This window comes from Poecilia reticulata, chromosome 13 (assembly GCF_904066995.2).
Source record: "Poecilia reticulata chromosome 13, P_reticulata-male-v2, whole genome shotgun sequence".
Classification (NCBI taxonomy): domain Eukaryota; kingdom Metazoa; phylum Chordata; class Actinopteri; order Cyprinodontiformes; family Poeciliidae; genus Poecilia; species Poecilia reticulata.
The window spans coordinates 2,222,915-2,240,081 of NC_088842.1; the positions used below are offsets into that span (position 1 = coordinate 2,222,915).

The 17,167-nt window shown below is 40.9% G+C and overlaps 1 long non-coding RNA gene across 6 annotated transcripts; it reads right to left on the reverse strand.

The window, feature by feature from the left end:
• Positions 1–1,816: 1,816 nt before the first annotated feature.
• Positions 1,817–17,059, reverse strand: LOC145554549 (uncharacterized). Of its 6 annotated transcripts, none has more exons than XR_014090527.1 (5): positions 16,979–17,059; positions 16,457–16,798; positions 16,233–16,367; positions 15,894–15,978; positions 1,817–14,937 (listed from the first exon to the last, which is right to left on the reverse strand). It is a non-coding gene; the product is annotated as an uncharacterized LOC145554549 (long non-coding RNA). The 6 variants fall into 6 exon arrangements; XR_014090529.1 differs by having other exon boundaries at positions 1,817–6,985; positions 14,842–14,937; positions 16,233–16,798; XR_014090524.1 differs by having other exon boundaries at positions 16,233–16,798.
• Positions 17,060–17,167: the final 108 nt, after the last annotated feature.

Below are 17,167 nucleotides of genomic sequence, written 5' to 3' on the forward strand. Positions count from 1 at the left end.
GATTTTAGTTCTTGTGTCTGACAGACATAGAAACTCTCAGTCACAGATCTAATGAATTTACTGAATCTATGTACATGATATTTAATACATTTGAGTGTTACTGAAAAGCTTGTTTCAGTAACCCAGTTCAGACCATATAGATTAATTCCACACAAACTGAAGTTTTCAAGCCTAATAGTTAAACATGATGAGGTTCTGCTTACAAATGAGAAGACAGCCTTAAATATTAGAAGATATCACTTAAATTAAAATGTGAATTTTAATCTGACAATGAGCCTCATCTAAACATATTAACTTGTAATACACTTCATGAACATAAGTTTAATTGTTCTCCGATGATTGTTGTGCATCACTAATGAGGATACAGTTGACTGATGTACAAAACATGAAATAGCAAAAAAAAAAAAAAAATCAGTATTAAAATGATGCATCATACAAACCAATAATTTAAAATGTGAAATCAAAATGTCAGTGAAAAAAAAAAAAATACTTGGTTTTCTAAATATTTAAAAGATTAAAAGTGGTTGATAAATCTGTTTCTTCTCACTCACTAAAGTGGAAATTGTCTGAACAAAAACGTGATCTAGGCACATGAGAAATCCATCTATAATTTTTGTGAAGTTCCTGGATAATATTTGCATTGAGAAGATCTTTGTCTAAAATATATGCAGTCTGAGCATTTTGTGGCTTTAGGGTTTGGTGTGAAAGAAAACAGATAAAAATCAGAGTGCTCCTCTACCTTCATCTTGATTCTTTGCTGGAAAAGGAAGACGAAGGAGGATGACGCTCTCTGAAACTACTGCTGACAAATTTTATTTGTATAGCACATTTCAGCAGCAAGGCATTTCAAAGTGCTTTACATAATTAAAATAAAAACAGGAACAAACAGTGAGAAAGAAAAAGATTAAAACAAATAAAAGATAACATTAAAACCTCAGAGTTTTAGTTAGAACTTCATCTAACAAGGGTACTCACACCTTAAAACGTAAACCGTATAAATATTGAAAAGAAGGGGTCCTAGGTTTGAACCTTGGGGTACCCCACATGTGACCTTTGACCTCTCTGGTGAGAAGTTTGATTGAAACAAAGAAATCTGTTCTTTATGCAAGATTCAAACCAGTTGAGCGCTGGACCGGAGAGTCCGACCCAACTCTCCAGTTGATTCAGTAAAATGTCGTGGTCAACAGTGTCGAAAGCTGCACTGAGGTCCAACAGAACCAGCACTGTGGTTCTCCCACAGTCTGCATTTATATGGGTAGACCATCCATCTACCCTGAAGACTTATTTACAGCCCCCTCTCCTCCTTCCATATCAGTGGCCGACGAACCTCACCACACACAGACGTGCATTGCCATTCTTCTTCCCCTGCCTCTTTCTCACCGGGTGTCTCTCTCTTCCTCCCTGGCTGGGTGTGAAGTCACCAGCAGCATGCTCCAGTGGAGCCCAATTAGACCTCCCTGGCCATGTCATTGTAAAACATTCCCCTCTCAGGTTGTGACCTTTTAGCCTTTTCAACTTATCAGAGTGCAGAGTCAGGAGTGAAGAAGCGTTTTCCATGCAGAGGCATAACTACCCCACCAACATTTGCATACAGCATGAGCCAAGAAGTATCAGAGACAGATTGGTGAAATGCATAGAATAAAAAGTACAACTCTTAACCTTTTTAGAATGCAGTAAATAAATTAAGAATCATTTAAATCCCACCATAGGTGTACAAAGAAATACAAGAGTCATCCCTTAATAAAAAGAACTCATGGCAAAATTAAGCACGACCTGACTGGTTCTGTAGGTTTTGAAAAAAAATTGTCAGACGCTGCTCATGAAATGCACTTTAATAGATCAGCGAGTGTCAGAACCTTCAAAACGGTACTATGAACAGTCTACTGCTCTAGAACATACATATACTGATCAATACGATGTCCGGAAAGAAGAAAAAACATCAGCTGTCACACATTTCCATTTTGCCTTCATATTTGTTTAATGTTCAATAATAGTCTGGAATTTGTGTAATGTTGCAAGTCAGGCCTTGTCCAGTCCTCAAATGATACAATCCTGCAACTTTTAAATGGATTCTTACTCCAACATACCGGAATCAAATGACTGAATCCCCTCATCAGCCTGGTGTTGAGCCAATCATTTGATGGAGGTGGAGCAAGAATGTGTAATGCTCAGAACCGAGGACCCGAAATTTCAGTCAGACAAAGTAGAAAAAGCAACAAGATCTTTGAGGATCAGGGTGTGGGACAGGCAACCACCGGCGATAGGACCGGAACCTCTGAGGACGGAGAAGCAGGTTGTAGTCTTGGGGGCATCAAGACTGAATAAGACCACTAACCTTCTTAAAGTGTGGTGGGGGGATGAGTCCAGGCAGCACAGTGGTTGGTAACAGGTGACACATCCAGGAAGGAACAGAACTAGGAGGTCAAGGGCTAGAGGCAGGATCAGGATAGCAGGACAAGGCAAGACTTATCTGAGGGACAGTCAAGGAGCAGTGGTCAGGGCATGGAAAAGGGTCCAACACGAGCGGGCAATATCAGGCAGTCAAATCCAGGGGCGAGGCAGGAGGCAGAGGTCGAAAAGCAGAAGCAGGGTCGAGTCCAGAAAACAGAAGCCAGTGAAGAATCCGACGTGGGCTAGACAGGGCAGGAAAATCCAAGGGACAAAAAAATGCGTTCGAGATCATGGTCAGGTCAGGAAGAAATGCTGGATATCTACTCACACCAAGGCTTTCAAAAATCTGGCACCATCTGCCTGCCTGAGAGCTGACTATAACTGCTGGTGAACAGGTGGAAGACATGAGCCTGATTGCGCTCCAGCGCAGCAGCATGCAGGTGAACCGGATGAGCTTGATGGGAGAAGTGAGTGCTGAGGAGAAAAACAAAGCAGGCAGACGGGCCAGAAACATGACAGAAGGCACCTAAAAGTTTCAGAGTGGCATGTCTTGAGGACTAGGTTTGATCTCCCCTGTTTTGTATCTAAGATTAAATTGTTTTAGAACCCACGTAAGGTTTATACATGCAACCATTTGAATTTGTAGAGGAAGCCTTTTCTTTCTAAAAGGCCTGGAAGGAAATGCATCATAACGGGGAGAATCAACTCCCCATGAACTGGGGTATAAGGGTGACGAAATCGGATGATGACGTCACTTCCAAACGATACCAAGTCCACCACAGCACATTCAGTATGGAAAAAAAATCTTCAAAATGCTTGACAATTTTCTCAAGGGTAGATGTTCTGCCAAGTCTTCCTCAAGGTCAGAATGTGCAATTGGAGAAACACCAGTATATCTTCAATCATTGGAAAATGTTTGTTATGGTTGCCAGGATAAAGTTTTTATGTAAAATGAATATGACTGTCTGCTTTGGTTTGCAAACTTTTGCTTGAATGAATCCAAACCATCATTTGGACAGACATGACCAAGGGGATCAGGCGTTATGCATGAAATGCAGAAAACCAAACACTGCTCCAGCTGACAAACCCTAACCCATGATTTGGGTTAGGGTTGATCAGTGAGAAGACCATAAACTCCTCATTATAGTATTGCACAGTCAAATGTGAGGTCATCATTAGTGAAGCTAAAGCTGGGCCAGAACAGGTTTTTGCAACCAATGAAACAATGTCTTACAGGCACGTGCAGAGGAGGGGGGGCTGGGGGTGCTTGAGCACCTGCCCCTTTTGGTATTATTATTTTCTAAGCCCTCTTCTGACACATAACATGTACTAAAATTGTTGCTATTATTATTATTATTATTATTATTATTATTATTATTATTATTATTATTATTATTATTATTTCTTTTTTTTCTTTTTTCTTTTGTACAACACAATAAGCCCTCCGGTCACCTTGTTACCTTTGACCTTTTGCCCGTGCCACATGACGCAATTGCCTCTTGAGCAGTGCGATAAAGGGGCTAACTGGAGCTCAACGTAGCAAACATTCCAGATTACAGGACAATTTTTGGTGAATTAAAATAAACGTTTTTGGTGAATAAAGTGGAGTAGACTTGCTACTTGTCAGATGACGGAAAACGTTGAACGTATCGTTTCTGCTTCAGCTCGGAGTCGCGGTTTAAGCAGAGAGGTAATGAAATACAACAGACACTGACAGGCCTCTGCTTCTGCCTTTCTCTGAAGAACTACTGAGCGGGAGGAGACAGCCAGGTGAGGAAAACTGTTCTTATCTATCGATTCAGTATTTCTATCATACAGACATTAGGCTGTTGTTGTTGTGCTATTAGCTAGCTGCTAGCTAACGATTTTGCTAGCAAAGCAAGATAACTAAAAGCTTCTTCCATGCGTACAAGGCACATCGCCCGTCCAAAACTTATCATCTCCATAATGGATATGTCTTCTAATCTCCTTTGCTACATAATGTACATTGCATTTATTCTGGCGTTAGGTAAATGTATCTTGAAGGAAAATAACACTTAAATAAAAGTCCAACAAGGATATTCATTTAGAATAAAAAATAACTCACCCTGAACTACCATGATAGATATGAAGTGTGTAATTAATGAAGGGGAAAAAAACTCAACCCAGACTTTAAGTTTAGGGTCTGGTTCGCAGAGTATGGAGTTAATTTTTTTTCCCAATTTTCAATGGGGGAAAAAAAATAACCTCAGTTAAGTACAATTAAATTGTAATCAAAACTTTTGGAATTGTAATGATTCCTTTAAAAAATAAAAAACATCGTTTTGTTTAAAATACTTTTTTAAAAAAATTAAATAACTAATTTTTGTCTTGTGAACTTAAAAAGTTATTTGCCAAACAAACTTCTATTTGCACACATCAGAAATCTTTTGTTGCAATTTTGGGCCCTGCCCACAATGTCATGTGAGAATCACAAGCAAAACTATCAGTCAAACAAAACCTTAGAATATCAAGAAAAGATTTCTGACATGCACAAATAAGTTTGTTTTGCAAAAAAATAATTCTCTTCATGAGACAAATGTGTGATTTAAATGTTTAAAAACTTGTTTTTAAGCAAAACTCAGTAGGTTTTTCTCATGGTGGCATGCATTAACAATTCAATTTTTGCTTTTGTTTTTTGTTTTTTTCTGCAGTTCCACCTTAAAGTTTGATGCAGCTCTGCTTTCCTGAATGGACCATCTTCATCTCCACTGCAGCAAACAGGAAGCTCTTTTTTATAGATTACAGTACCGTAAAAGGTTGAATTGTGCCCTTGTTTATATTTTTAATAGTGTAATTCTGTAAAGACAAAATATGTAAATCAGAGCTAGACCACAAGCTCTGATTTACATATCTTGCTAAGGTTTGAATATTGCAATACTTTCCTATAACAAAATAGACCTGCAGAAAGAAATTACTAATAAATTATCTTACATATGCATAGCTGTATGCTCTGTATAAAGATTTCCCTTAGCTTTGATTGTATATCTCAAAATGTGTAATTTATCATTGTTTATGAAACTCTTAAAGCTGAGTGGCTTTGTTAATATTCTGTCCTAGAATGCGGTTAGATGTGCTTTTTTTTTTTGAGCACCTGCCCCTTTAGTGGTCTCTGCACGGCCCTGATGTCTTACATAGAAAAATGAGCAAATATTAATGTAAAAGTTGACTTTGCCAAGTTACTGTTGCTGAAGGCGACTGTACAAGATACTAAGTCATGCTGTGAATTTTGTTTTTCACTGTCATTTACATTTTACGTTTATGTTTGCTTACTGATCAACTATGGTTTGTAACTTATTTAATATTGTAAATCTGATCTTAGATTGAAGTAATTTTAGAAACTGGTAAATGTTTCTACATGGAACCATGTAGAGGGTTCAATTTCTTTATAAAATGTCTGAAAATAAACTTAAAATTTAGATGATATCACATATGGGTGCTATGATGTACCCATTAGTTTCTATCTTGGATCACTGACATAAGTCTGCACATAATAGTGATCAATTGTAGTATTTGACCACTCAGCCTAATGCAAGCCAAATGTGTCACCCCATTTAATTCTCCAAAAACTGGCAGTGTGGTCTTATGAGTCTGCATGGCACCCTGTGTGTCTGGTGACCTTCACTCACATTGACAGATACGTCACCCTGTATGGTACACCGTTGTGATGTCACCACTTATAAGGTCCCAATCTAGACATACCAGCTTCTTGCAAAAGGAATCATTTACAAAGTCTTTCTGGTCTTCATGTGTACCTGTTTATGTCCAAACCTGATCATACATTCTAGGTGTCAAACATGTAGGTGAGCGGTTTTGATTATTAAAAGTATATAATGGAATATTAAGCTAATTTACAGCACATACTTTGCAAACTCTACAGCTTGACTCCTCACAGGTTGTCATTTCAGTTTGTAAAGTTCCAGCTCTTGGAATAGCACCCTGTAGAGAAATGGTCCTTGAAATCATTTCTGTGGGGCGTATTTTTTTACAGATCATTTAAAAGGCAGAAAATCATTTCTGAAAGCTAAAGGTACATAAATTTACCTTAAACTTTAAGGTGAAGGCAAATGCAGGGGCTGAGCTCCTGACAGAGAGGCGTGGCCGTCACTCTGCTGTGCTGATTTACTTTTATTTCGAAGCTGAGTGTGAGTGGGTCTCCGTGTGCCTGTGTCGGTTTTCTCTGAGTACTCTGTGGTTTTATGTTACATTAAGGTAATGAGTTTACAGCAAGGATTGTGGTTGTCAGTGAGGCCATTTTCCTTTTCTAAAGTAGCTATCGTAGATTCACTACGTCGCATCGTTCAAGGTGCTGAGCCTGCACCTCACTAATGTAAAGATAGAGAGATTAAACATGAGCGCCTTTATTAAGACAATGCAGTTCTTTGGTGTCCGGGTGTGTACTGTGTTAATAAAAACCATTCAGATGTTTAGCACTGAGCTGTAATACACTCACACTTGCTCACGCACATACATAGACATTCAAGCTTGTTCACCGTTCAGCTCCCTGTTGCTCTTACCTGATGAAGCCATCAGCCAGACGCCGGAGACAGATATGCTTTTCCCGCGCTTTTTTTTCCTTGACACAAGGAGAGACAAACAATTTGGCCTCCCTCCCACAGTTCCAGCTCTGTGAGCCAGCAGGGGAGCCAGCTAGGGTTTTCTGTGTGCCTGTCTGTGTCACAGCAGTGCAGTGGTCAGGTTAGTTTGAGCAAAGACTGTTTTTGCTGCATGAAAAGTATAAAAGCGCTTTTTGTCTTTTTGTGTTCTGATGTTGTATCAGTTCTGTGATTAGCATCGTGTCCTTCAACAAATTCTGTCTGAGTTTAACCTTTACAGGACATTAAGTGATTTTAGACTACAACAGAGTGAAAACAGGTTGAGTCTGTAGCTGAAACCAGATGTTTACACACAGTAGAAAAAAAACATGTTCAGTTATCTTAATCTCTGACATTAAATCAGACTAAACCTTTTCTGCTTTAGTTCATTTAGGATTACCAGCAGACTTTTTACGTCCCAGAATATTAAGAAAAAGAGTTTTTTTAAGACATGTTTTATCACTTTCTTTAAATTCAGAAATGTACATGCACTGCTGTACTAAACCACGTGTGTCAAACTCAAGGCCTGCAGACCAAATGTGGCTGCCATTTTTATTTCTATGACCCCCCAAACTCTAACTGTTCTTAAATATTATTTTATCAGTCAAATCATATCAGTTGTTATTTGGATAGTGCCAAATTACATCAATTTGAAAAGATCTTAAAAAGGATTTACCCATCAAATACAGAGAAATATATACTTCAACAGTTTGCTAACTGGTAGTTTTATCTCTACATTCTGCCAATGTCCTTTGACATTCATGATGTGGTCTGAAAAAAAAAGAGTTTGACATACCTGCTCTAACCCTTCAAACATTTTGGGAAAGCGTAAATAATAACCTGATTTCTTTGTAAGGTTGATTCACATCATTTAAGTTCAATGTAGGCCCGTCTGTGGGTTTATTTTAAGGCATGTCCTCAAACACAGCTTGTTTTGTGGTGCCAAGAAAATATTTTATGGAATCAGCCAAGATATTAAGAGGGGACTTGTGAACCTCCACGTATCTTTGGGTGCAATTTCTGATTCTTGAAGCTGCTACATTCACACATTCAAACAATTATATCTAAATATAAACTGCAAGAGAATGTCCAACTACAGTTGAAGGTCTGCGTCCCAGAGGTCACCGCGGATTCACAGGAAATTTTCAACCCAAGAACAAAACTAAAACACAGTGTTAAGGGTCTGGTAATAGTGTCAGTATCTGTGATTATGCACATCCAATTCTAAAAAGAGTTGAAAAGACAATAATTTTGGTGTCATATCTTGTAGTCAGATGAAGGTAAAATTGAAGTGCTTGGCCCTAAAGATCATCATTTCTTTTCTAAAATGGGGGAAGTTTGTAAGCAGCATCATGTTGTCGAGCTGCTTTCCTAAAGGAGGGACTGGTGCACTTCACAAAATTGATTGTAACATGAGGAAAGAACATTAGGTCAAAATACTAGAGTAGTATTGCAAGACATCTTCTAGAAAGTTTAACGGTTTAGGTGCAAATGGGTTTTTCAAAATAGACAATGACCTTAAACATAGAACCAAGTCAGTTACAACACAGCAAAGGACAATAAAGTTCATGTTTTCTCGTGTGGACACCACAAAAACAGGAAAGCTTTGAGCAGAGCTGAACAGATGTGTGTGAGAAACAAGGCCTATAGAAACATGACCCAGTTACACCAGTTCTGTGGGCCAAAAGCCAAGCAAGCCAAACACACACCTTAAAGGTAATGTGTGTACATTCTGAGAAAATTGACATTTTTTCTCTTTCTATATTCTAATGTTTAAAAGAAATATGTTTGGTAATCCTCAGTAAAAACAGCCAAAGGTTTAGTCTGATTTAATGTCAGACAGGAAGAAAAGAGGCTATCATCATATCGGTATCTACATCCTGGACAGGCGGCCAGTGCATCACCAGGAAACACAACCATCCCCCTGCCCCCGATCACACACACACACCCACATGCACACGCACGCACACACACACACACACACACACACACACACACACACACACACACACACACGCACACACACCCACACACGCACACACACACACACACACACACACACACACACGCACACACACACACACACACACACACACACACACGCGCGCACCCACACGAACAATTTTTAGAGAGAGATCAATTAACCTAACGGCCATGTTTTTGGAATGTGGGAGGAAGCCGGAGTAACTGGGGAGAACACACTCATGCTGGACTCAGAGCAGAAAGACCGCCTGCCTTCTTCCTGCAGGCTAAAAGAACAAAAGCTGTTCTAACATGCAGTCCTCTTTTCATGCTGTGTGGGTTAGGGTCTATCTGAATCCGGAAAAAAAAAAAGAAAAATAATATAAAATAGTTAAATATCTGACCGGTTTGCCCGCAGCAGACAGACCCTTCTGAGGATGTGATTACAGTTTTTGCCCAGCTTTGATTATTACCAGAGACACAGTAAGACTGGCAGGTGTTTGACACAGGTCTGGGACAAAAGGAAAACAGGGTCGTGTGGAGAGATGGTGAATATGAATCTTAATGCAGGTGCTGATGTCATTATCTCTAAATCCACTGAGAGGCCTCAACAAGAGGCAGCAGGGGGTTGGGGGGTGAGGGGGTCAGGCCACTTTCCATCCTGTGATTGTCTGACCGTGAGCCCGGGGGCATGACTGCCAATCCCATCCAGAGGATTTGCGTCTTCCTCCTCCAAATTCAGAAAGAGAATGCAGACTCATAAAGGTGATGAGAATTGGAACATTTTTCTGGGAGACTGGGCCAAAATCAACAAGCTTGTTTTGTCTGGTAACTACGGAGGAAGGTGAGAAAGATGAGGCCTTGGCGGCACCTGAAACCCCCTCCTGCACTCAGACGAAGAAGGCCCGAGCTGAATGAGGCTGCCTGACTTTAAATGAAATAAACAGTGTCAGATTTACACACTGCCATGGTTTCCAGCAGCCCTTGATAATCTCTTCCCAGAAATAAATTGTCCCATTAAAATGAAATGTTGCCCATATAGGTTTAATCAATTGAAAACGCTTGTTTGAATCCTCTGTAATTTGGATGGAATCCCAAGCATGTAGCAAGGGGCTGCAGCAAAATAAGATTATTTGCTGCATATTATAATATATGCAGCAGTTTTTATGCCACCAAACAGTGTCACTGAACCCCCTGATGAAATGTGTGCTTATTTATATGCAGTTATTCAGGTATGCTGTAAATTCCAATTACTTCTTAAGATTTCTATTTAGCATGGGAGAGAAATATGACAGGGAGGCCCTCTGTTTCCAGCAGCATTGTAAATCTTGTTACCTCTTTGCTGCATATAGCGAGGAAACTGCATTTATGTAAGTGAGTTAACAGAGGATGAGATTATAACAACTAGCCTATAAAACTATGTAGAGATGTAGAAGAGGTTGCACAGAGGAATCGGCCAACACAGTTTCAGACTGATTTTGACTGACTTATTGGAAGTATTGTTTGTTTATTTATTTATTTATTTATTTATTTATTTATTTATTTATTTATTTATTTATTTATTTCTTGAGATATGTTAAAGTAGTTTAGTTTCACAGAAAACCCTTTACACTAAATCTGTGGTCTTTGATGGAGATTCAACAAAGACCAATTTTATCCTGATGACAAATAAACTTGACTCTCGGTAAAACTCTACTTACTGAAAAATGAAACAGCTCAATCGTGTCCCTGCATGTGGATTGGTCATTACCTGTTTTACCTGGGGGTTTTTTACACTAAAGTATCTTAAAATGTCTCCTTTAACTCCAAAACACAAATAAGTAAATAAATAACATGTAATCACAAACAGGTCTCAATCTGAGTTCACTGCCAAAAAACTCCAATCAAAATTTTCCCACCAAATAAAGTCTCCTGCACGTTCAAACTTCTCTCACAACACTTTTTCCTCTTAAGCTGTTGGACATTTACAGTTTCCCTGTAAATCAGTAGAAAAATCGTCTTAAGGAGCCATTTTTAATGTTCCATTTCATTTTTCCAATCTAAATATGAATGTCAAATGTTACCATCCTGTTAGTTCTGTAAGCTCCTCTACAACTGCCTCAGTTTCTAATTGCACTCAGAATTTTTTTATAAGTTGCCTTTTGGGCGTTCCGATGTTTTCTTTACAGTCATGAAGACAGTGGAATAAAGCAGCAGATTATTTAAATAACTACTGTTCTATTTGGAAATCAAAAGAGGTTTTTAAATCACTCATTCATCGCCTGACTTCTGGGAAAAAACTCCATTTAAACATGGCTGACCGTGTTGGTGCTGAGTATATGTTGAAGTTAGCTTCTCCACAGGGGAGAACAGTTTTCACTTCTACATGCTTTACCTTCTCTAAAAATATATATTCTACTCCATATATTTTATAAGGTCGTCTAGTCTGACGTGCTGCAGATGGATAGGTTTGTGTGTTTTTCACATGGTTATGCAGACATGCTGGGACAGGAGCGGTGTGGGACGGGTCTTGTCTAATGCCTGCGTTGTTTCATTATGAGCTCTATCGGTACAGCCGAGGAGGCTTCTGTCGATTCTGTCGCCACTGTTGCTCCGTCATCCCGTGCTGGGCCCCCAGGGGCCCTAAATCCCCACAGCTCTTTCCCGCAGCCCCCCTCTGACGTGCAGCATGCCGAGGCGAGCAGCGCTTTGCCTATGCATTAGCCATCCATTTCCACTGGCTGACACCTCTCCAACATAAAACCGTAAGGCAGAGGTAAAATATCTCTCTCCTGGCGAAAATAAAGCTTTGTCTGCCTCCTGATCTATTGGATATAAAAAAGAAAGCCGCGGCTCTGACGCTGGGCTTTACCTTCTGCGCTCCTTTGGTTTTTGCGCACACAAAAGCTCCAGTGAAGATGGATAGCGGGAGCGGCTGCTGTGCGAGCACCGCAGCAGGATCAGTCACTTCAGTTTTCCTCTCGCTCCCTCCCAAGCACTCTCTGTTTCGTTTCTTAGACTGTTGATCAGCTAATTCTAATAATTATTCTGTATTTTCTGCCTAATCGGCTTTAGAAAAGTTCTGCGCTGCATTACTAACACCAAGCTGCTTTCAGGGTCCTGTCTGATTTTTTTGACTTTTGATTTTATTGACTATGGAGAGAGAAAATTCAATTCATATTTGTAGCTGTACGAAGGAGGAGTATTAGGAGAAACTCTCATAATTTCCCCAGATTTAATATTAATGTATTTCTAAGGCCTTCCGAGATGTTCCACATTAGAGAGTTCACAGTATAATTCATCAGCTTTTATTAGAGCAGTGCAATTATCATTAGATAATAGTTCTTTATTATTATTATTACTTTTATTTGTCTCTAAAACGGCACCACGGAGATTAAGTGTAGGCATGAGATTCATAGTGAGTGGGAAAGAACTCAATTGAAGCTAAAAGGAATACAATGAATTTTACAAAAAGGTGAAACCAAATCTCACGTGGGCTGTTAGAAGGCCTCAAATGATGAAAATATTATGTTCCTGTCTTTTGAATAAAAGCATATCTATCATTTCAGTTTCTCTAGCAAACAAATAATCGTTGGGAACATTTTTTTTTTTTTCGAAACAATGTTTTCATGTAGCATTTTTCTTCTCGCAGCCACGAGCCCTTTAAAGAGCTAAATGTTGCATTCTGGGAGCAATTAAATCCCTGGAAGATTGCTGCAGTTAAAAACAATAAGAACGTGCTGTTCTGGTTAAAATCCCTGCTGTGATTTGAAAGGTCCAGGGTGTTCTTGCATTAAATATATATAAATCTTTATGGCGTTATAATTTCCAGGAAACAGACAAGGGAAACAAAAAGGGCCAATAAATGAGAGCCCAGCTTTCTCCTCTCCATATTTTAATGCATGTATCAGCAGCCAGCACTCCCGCTTTCCACGCTTTCCCCCCTCATTTCTGAAAATCCGCTGCAGCAGCAGCCGAAGCGGCAGCAGCTATCAGGCTCTCTGCAGCCATGCAGCTCGTCCCCTGAGCATTGGCCAGCGGGCGATAATATCTCAAAGGGAGTGGTTATCGCCACACATTATATTATAATCATTAGTGATCCCAGCCCTTTCACCCCGACTGCAGAATAATCGCGCAGTACCATTAATCTAAACTAGGGGAACTGCTTTACAGGCTGCTCTAGGCCCAGTGTGCAGGATAATCTCAGTGAGGCTGATTCTGCAGCATCTTCACAAAAAACTATTTTTGTTCGGACTAATCAAGAAAAACCAATGTTCTATTTTTTATTAATATAACCTATTACAGGATAGAAAAAAAGCTTTTCATTCAACACAGGCATATAAAATAATAATGATGATGATGATGATGATGATGATGATGATGATGATGATGATGATGATGATGATGATGGCAACAACAACAATAATAATAATAATAATAATAATAATAATAATAATAATAATAATAGTAGTAGTAGTAGAAAAATGATTACGATTATAATTGGATTTGTAATATTAACTATAAAAGCTTCCTAAAATAGATCATTGTAGATCATCATAGATCTTCTGTGCTTTTTCTTTACTGAATGCTTCACTGAGGATCAGCGATGCTTCAGTTTGGAGGCCATACAATAAAAATGAAAACATAATGTCAAAATAAAAAGTGTCACGGCCTGTGCGCCCTTTCTTTGTCCGGACTGAATTCGCCCCCTAGAGGATGAAACGAGATGTTGATCGCGCCCTTTTCTCTGACTGACCCCAGAGTCTCGCGGCGGGTTCCTGTTCCCGAGCTCAGAGCCGCTAATACATGATGTATTACACGACACCTCCCCCCACCCCCACCCCCAAACACACCCCGAATAAAACGGGCTGCAGCGGAGGCGCTGTCTGCTGATGGTTCTGGGTCTGATCGAACCTCCGAATATTGGAGCGTTTGCGATGCTGAGGTCGATCTATAGTGGAGGCGGGGGGTCAGCAGGGGTTGACCGGCTGAGAAGCGACAGCTGTAGGGAGATGATCTATAAATCCCATCGGATTTCTCTCAGCACAGGCCGCAGCGGAGTTGGGGAGTCTGGAAAAATGTTTGCTCAGAGTTGTTGCTGGTTCAATAATCTGCGCTGAGTTCACATCGGAATATGTTTTGGGGCTGACGACGTGTTGGAGTGGGTGTGGGCTTGTCTCAACCCAAGCACTGACCCGGGTAACCCGTCACATGTGGGTTTTACACCGCCAAGATGCCACCGTGTTGCATAGTGCAACCGAAAAGGAAACACTCCGTTAAACTGCGCCACTTCCGCCCAGTTCACTTCAAAGCACTTAGCGGAACTTCATAGGCTGCGTGCAATTTGTAAAAAATAAAATAAAATAAACAGCCTATTAGATCTTATTGTTGCTGGTTCCTGTCAGTCAGTGTGAATTAATTTTGATTCATGGACAAAAATGAATAAATACATACATTTCTAAGGCCCAGATCAGAGTCTGAAGCAGGGAAAACGTCAGAAATCAAAGGCCGTTTCGGGTAAAATCCTTTATTTCTCTTTGTTTCCCTGAGCGAAATATTTGAAGAAAATAGAAGGAAATTAAATAAAGAAAAAGAAAAGGGAATGAAAGAAAAGAAGATAAAAGAAAAGGAAGGAAAATAAAAGAGAAGAATAAATCGATATCAGCAGAAATGGGGAGCGGACCGGTGGACCCCTCTGCCTCCCTCCTCTCCTCCGGTACTCTCAGCTGATCACAGCGCCAGTCCCGGATGATCATTTCTCTCTAAACCCGGAGTCCCCCCCCCTCCCCCCTCGGTAGCCCGGCCTAGAGCGGCTGCCTCAGCCGTGGTTCGGCTCTGTGCCTCGCTCTGGGCTTTGGATAGGCCTTCAACATGCTCACAGAAAGCAGCTAATCACCTGCTCGGTTCAGGACTGAACCTTGTTTTGTCCTCTCCTTCCTCGGACCGCGTCCCTCACGCGTGGCGTGGTGACTCCGGTGACTCCGAGCTGAGTCTGCAGAGGAGAGAAGAGACAAATAAACCAGCCATGATTACAGTGAATGATTGCATGCATCTCCACAGCCTCTTTCATTATCTCAGATGAATTATCTCGCAGTAGAGACGCTCACTGGTCTGCACTTCATAAACTCCAAATCTCCCGGGCTGCTCTGATGGGAGCGGGTACCTGCTTTAATCGAGGCGTCTAAAATTAGTTTCTGATTAGAGAGAACGAAAAAAAAAAACCATCTATTCAGATTTTTTAAAATTTTAATATTCTTGTTAAGGGAATCAATTAACACATTTCAGAATTCCTTTTCGTTCCCTTTAGTTAAGTATTCTGTCATCTCAATCTGTTGCTCGATCTGTGCCAAACCATCCCGAGATTAAAGCGAGAGGCTGACAACGAGAGAGAGAGAGAGAGAGAGAGAGAGAGAGAGAGAGAGAGAGAGAGAGAGAGAGAGAGAGAGAGAGAAGTTTTGTTTTCTTTAAACTGGGCCCAGAGGCGGCAGCGCAATGATTCCAATTTACAACTTGCGCCTGCATCAGAAGGAAAGTGCGAATAAAAATCTGTTCCAAGCAAAGGATTACATCGGTGAGGTTCAAACCATTTTTCCCTTCATTTAATAGTGTCTCTGGCTGGAGGGAGGCAGAGATATGTTAAAGCTTATAGTTTATTTAGATTTTTTTTCTCTTCTTTTCCATTCGTGGATTAATCCGCGCCTAGCTGCAGCTTCTAGTTCTACTTCCCTCTTAGCTTTTTCTAAATCAGGCACAGATTATCCCTACTGACACACTATCAATGCATCTTCCGCACAACAACATTTTGTTGTTTACATGTTGGGTTAAGGGGTGAGATGTGGGTGTTTTGTTGTTGTTGTTGCTGTTTTGTCATTTTTCTGTCTGTGCCATCCGGGATTTAGAGGCAACAGAGTCAAACTCTGTAGTCCATAAAATGTGCAGTTTTCCCACCACTTCTTTGGAGAATCTCATCCAGTCAAGTGGCCCGTTTCTGATTTTTCCTCCGTAGGAATAAAAACAGAAGAGAGAAGATGCTCTATGAGAGAGAAGAGAAGAGAAGAGAAGAGAAGAGAAGAGAAGAGAAGAGAAGAGAAGAGAAGAGAAGAGAAGAGAAGAGAAGAGAAGAGAAGAGAAGAGAAATGAGAACAGGAAAGCGAGCAAAAGCAAATCTGTTTACATTATGCTCTCTCTCTCTCTCTCTCTCTCTCTCTCTCTCTCTCTCTCTCTCTCTCTCTCTCTCTCTCTCTCTCTCTCTCTCTCTCTCTCTCAGAACCAGTAACCTGAGCTCACGTCCTCTTGAAGGGGTTCTCCTCGGGGGGGAGGTGGTGTTGGTTGGGAGATCAGGGGAAGCGGGGAGCGGTCAGCTGGACTGTTGCATAGGAGTTTGCGGCGGCTTTTCTCCACAACACATGCGCATTTCTTCAGCTAAAAGTGTGCAAATGAACACACTAATAAACAACTCGACAAGTGAGCACAGTTAAAAAAAAGAAAAGAAAAGAAAAAAAACTTCCAACCTCTTTCTTGTTAGATCTCTGTCATTTTGAAGCCAAAACTTAACCGCAACTTTTTTTTTCTATTAAGCAAATAAAACATCAGGAGTGTTTTCAGCCGAAAAACAAACGACGAGACTTATCTGTGCGGGGCGGGCCCGCGCTGCGGTGGAAGTGGATTGAGTTCCCGCAAAGAATTGCCTGGAAGAGCTGTCAACTTTCGAGCCTTTCAGTCTTTCACTTCCACGAGAGAAAATGGGAGGGCTGCGCGCGCCATCACCGGGGACGAGACATCATCATCATCATCACCATCATCATCATGGTGCTATCATCTAAAATGAGCTCTCGGCAGTGCGCAGCCTCCTGCTGTGAGAGGAAATATTTAGATGAGTCCAAACAGTTTAGAGTGCTGCGACGCCGCGCCGCCGCGTTGGGCCTTCGGGATTCTCTGACACACCAACACCGACAAAAACTAAACGGAGAGAGCGCGCGCCTGCAATCTGCGCCTCAAGCCTATTTATCCCGAGGAGAAGTGTGCGCGTGTACCTGCTCGGATTCCTCCTCGTCATGCCCAGAAGACAGCTCTGCTCTGCAGCAACAGTCTCCCTCCGCGCCGCCGCCGCCTCCTGCAGACGCCCTCTCTAACATATGACACTTTGCAGGGAAATTTTTTGACAATTGGTGTCCTGAGTGTGCGGCATAAATAGCAGGCAGAGCACTTGCTGGGTTTTGATG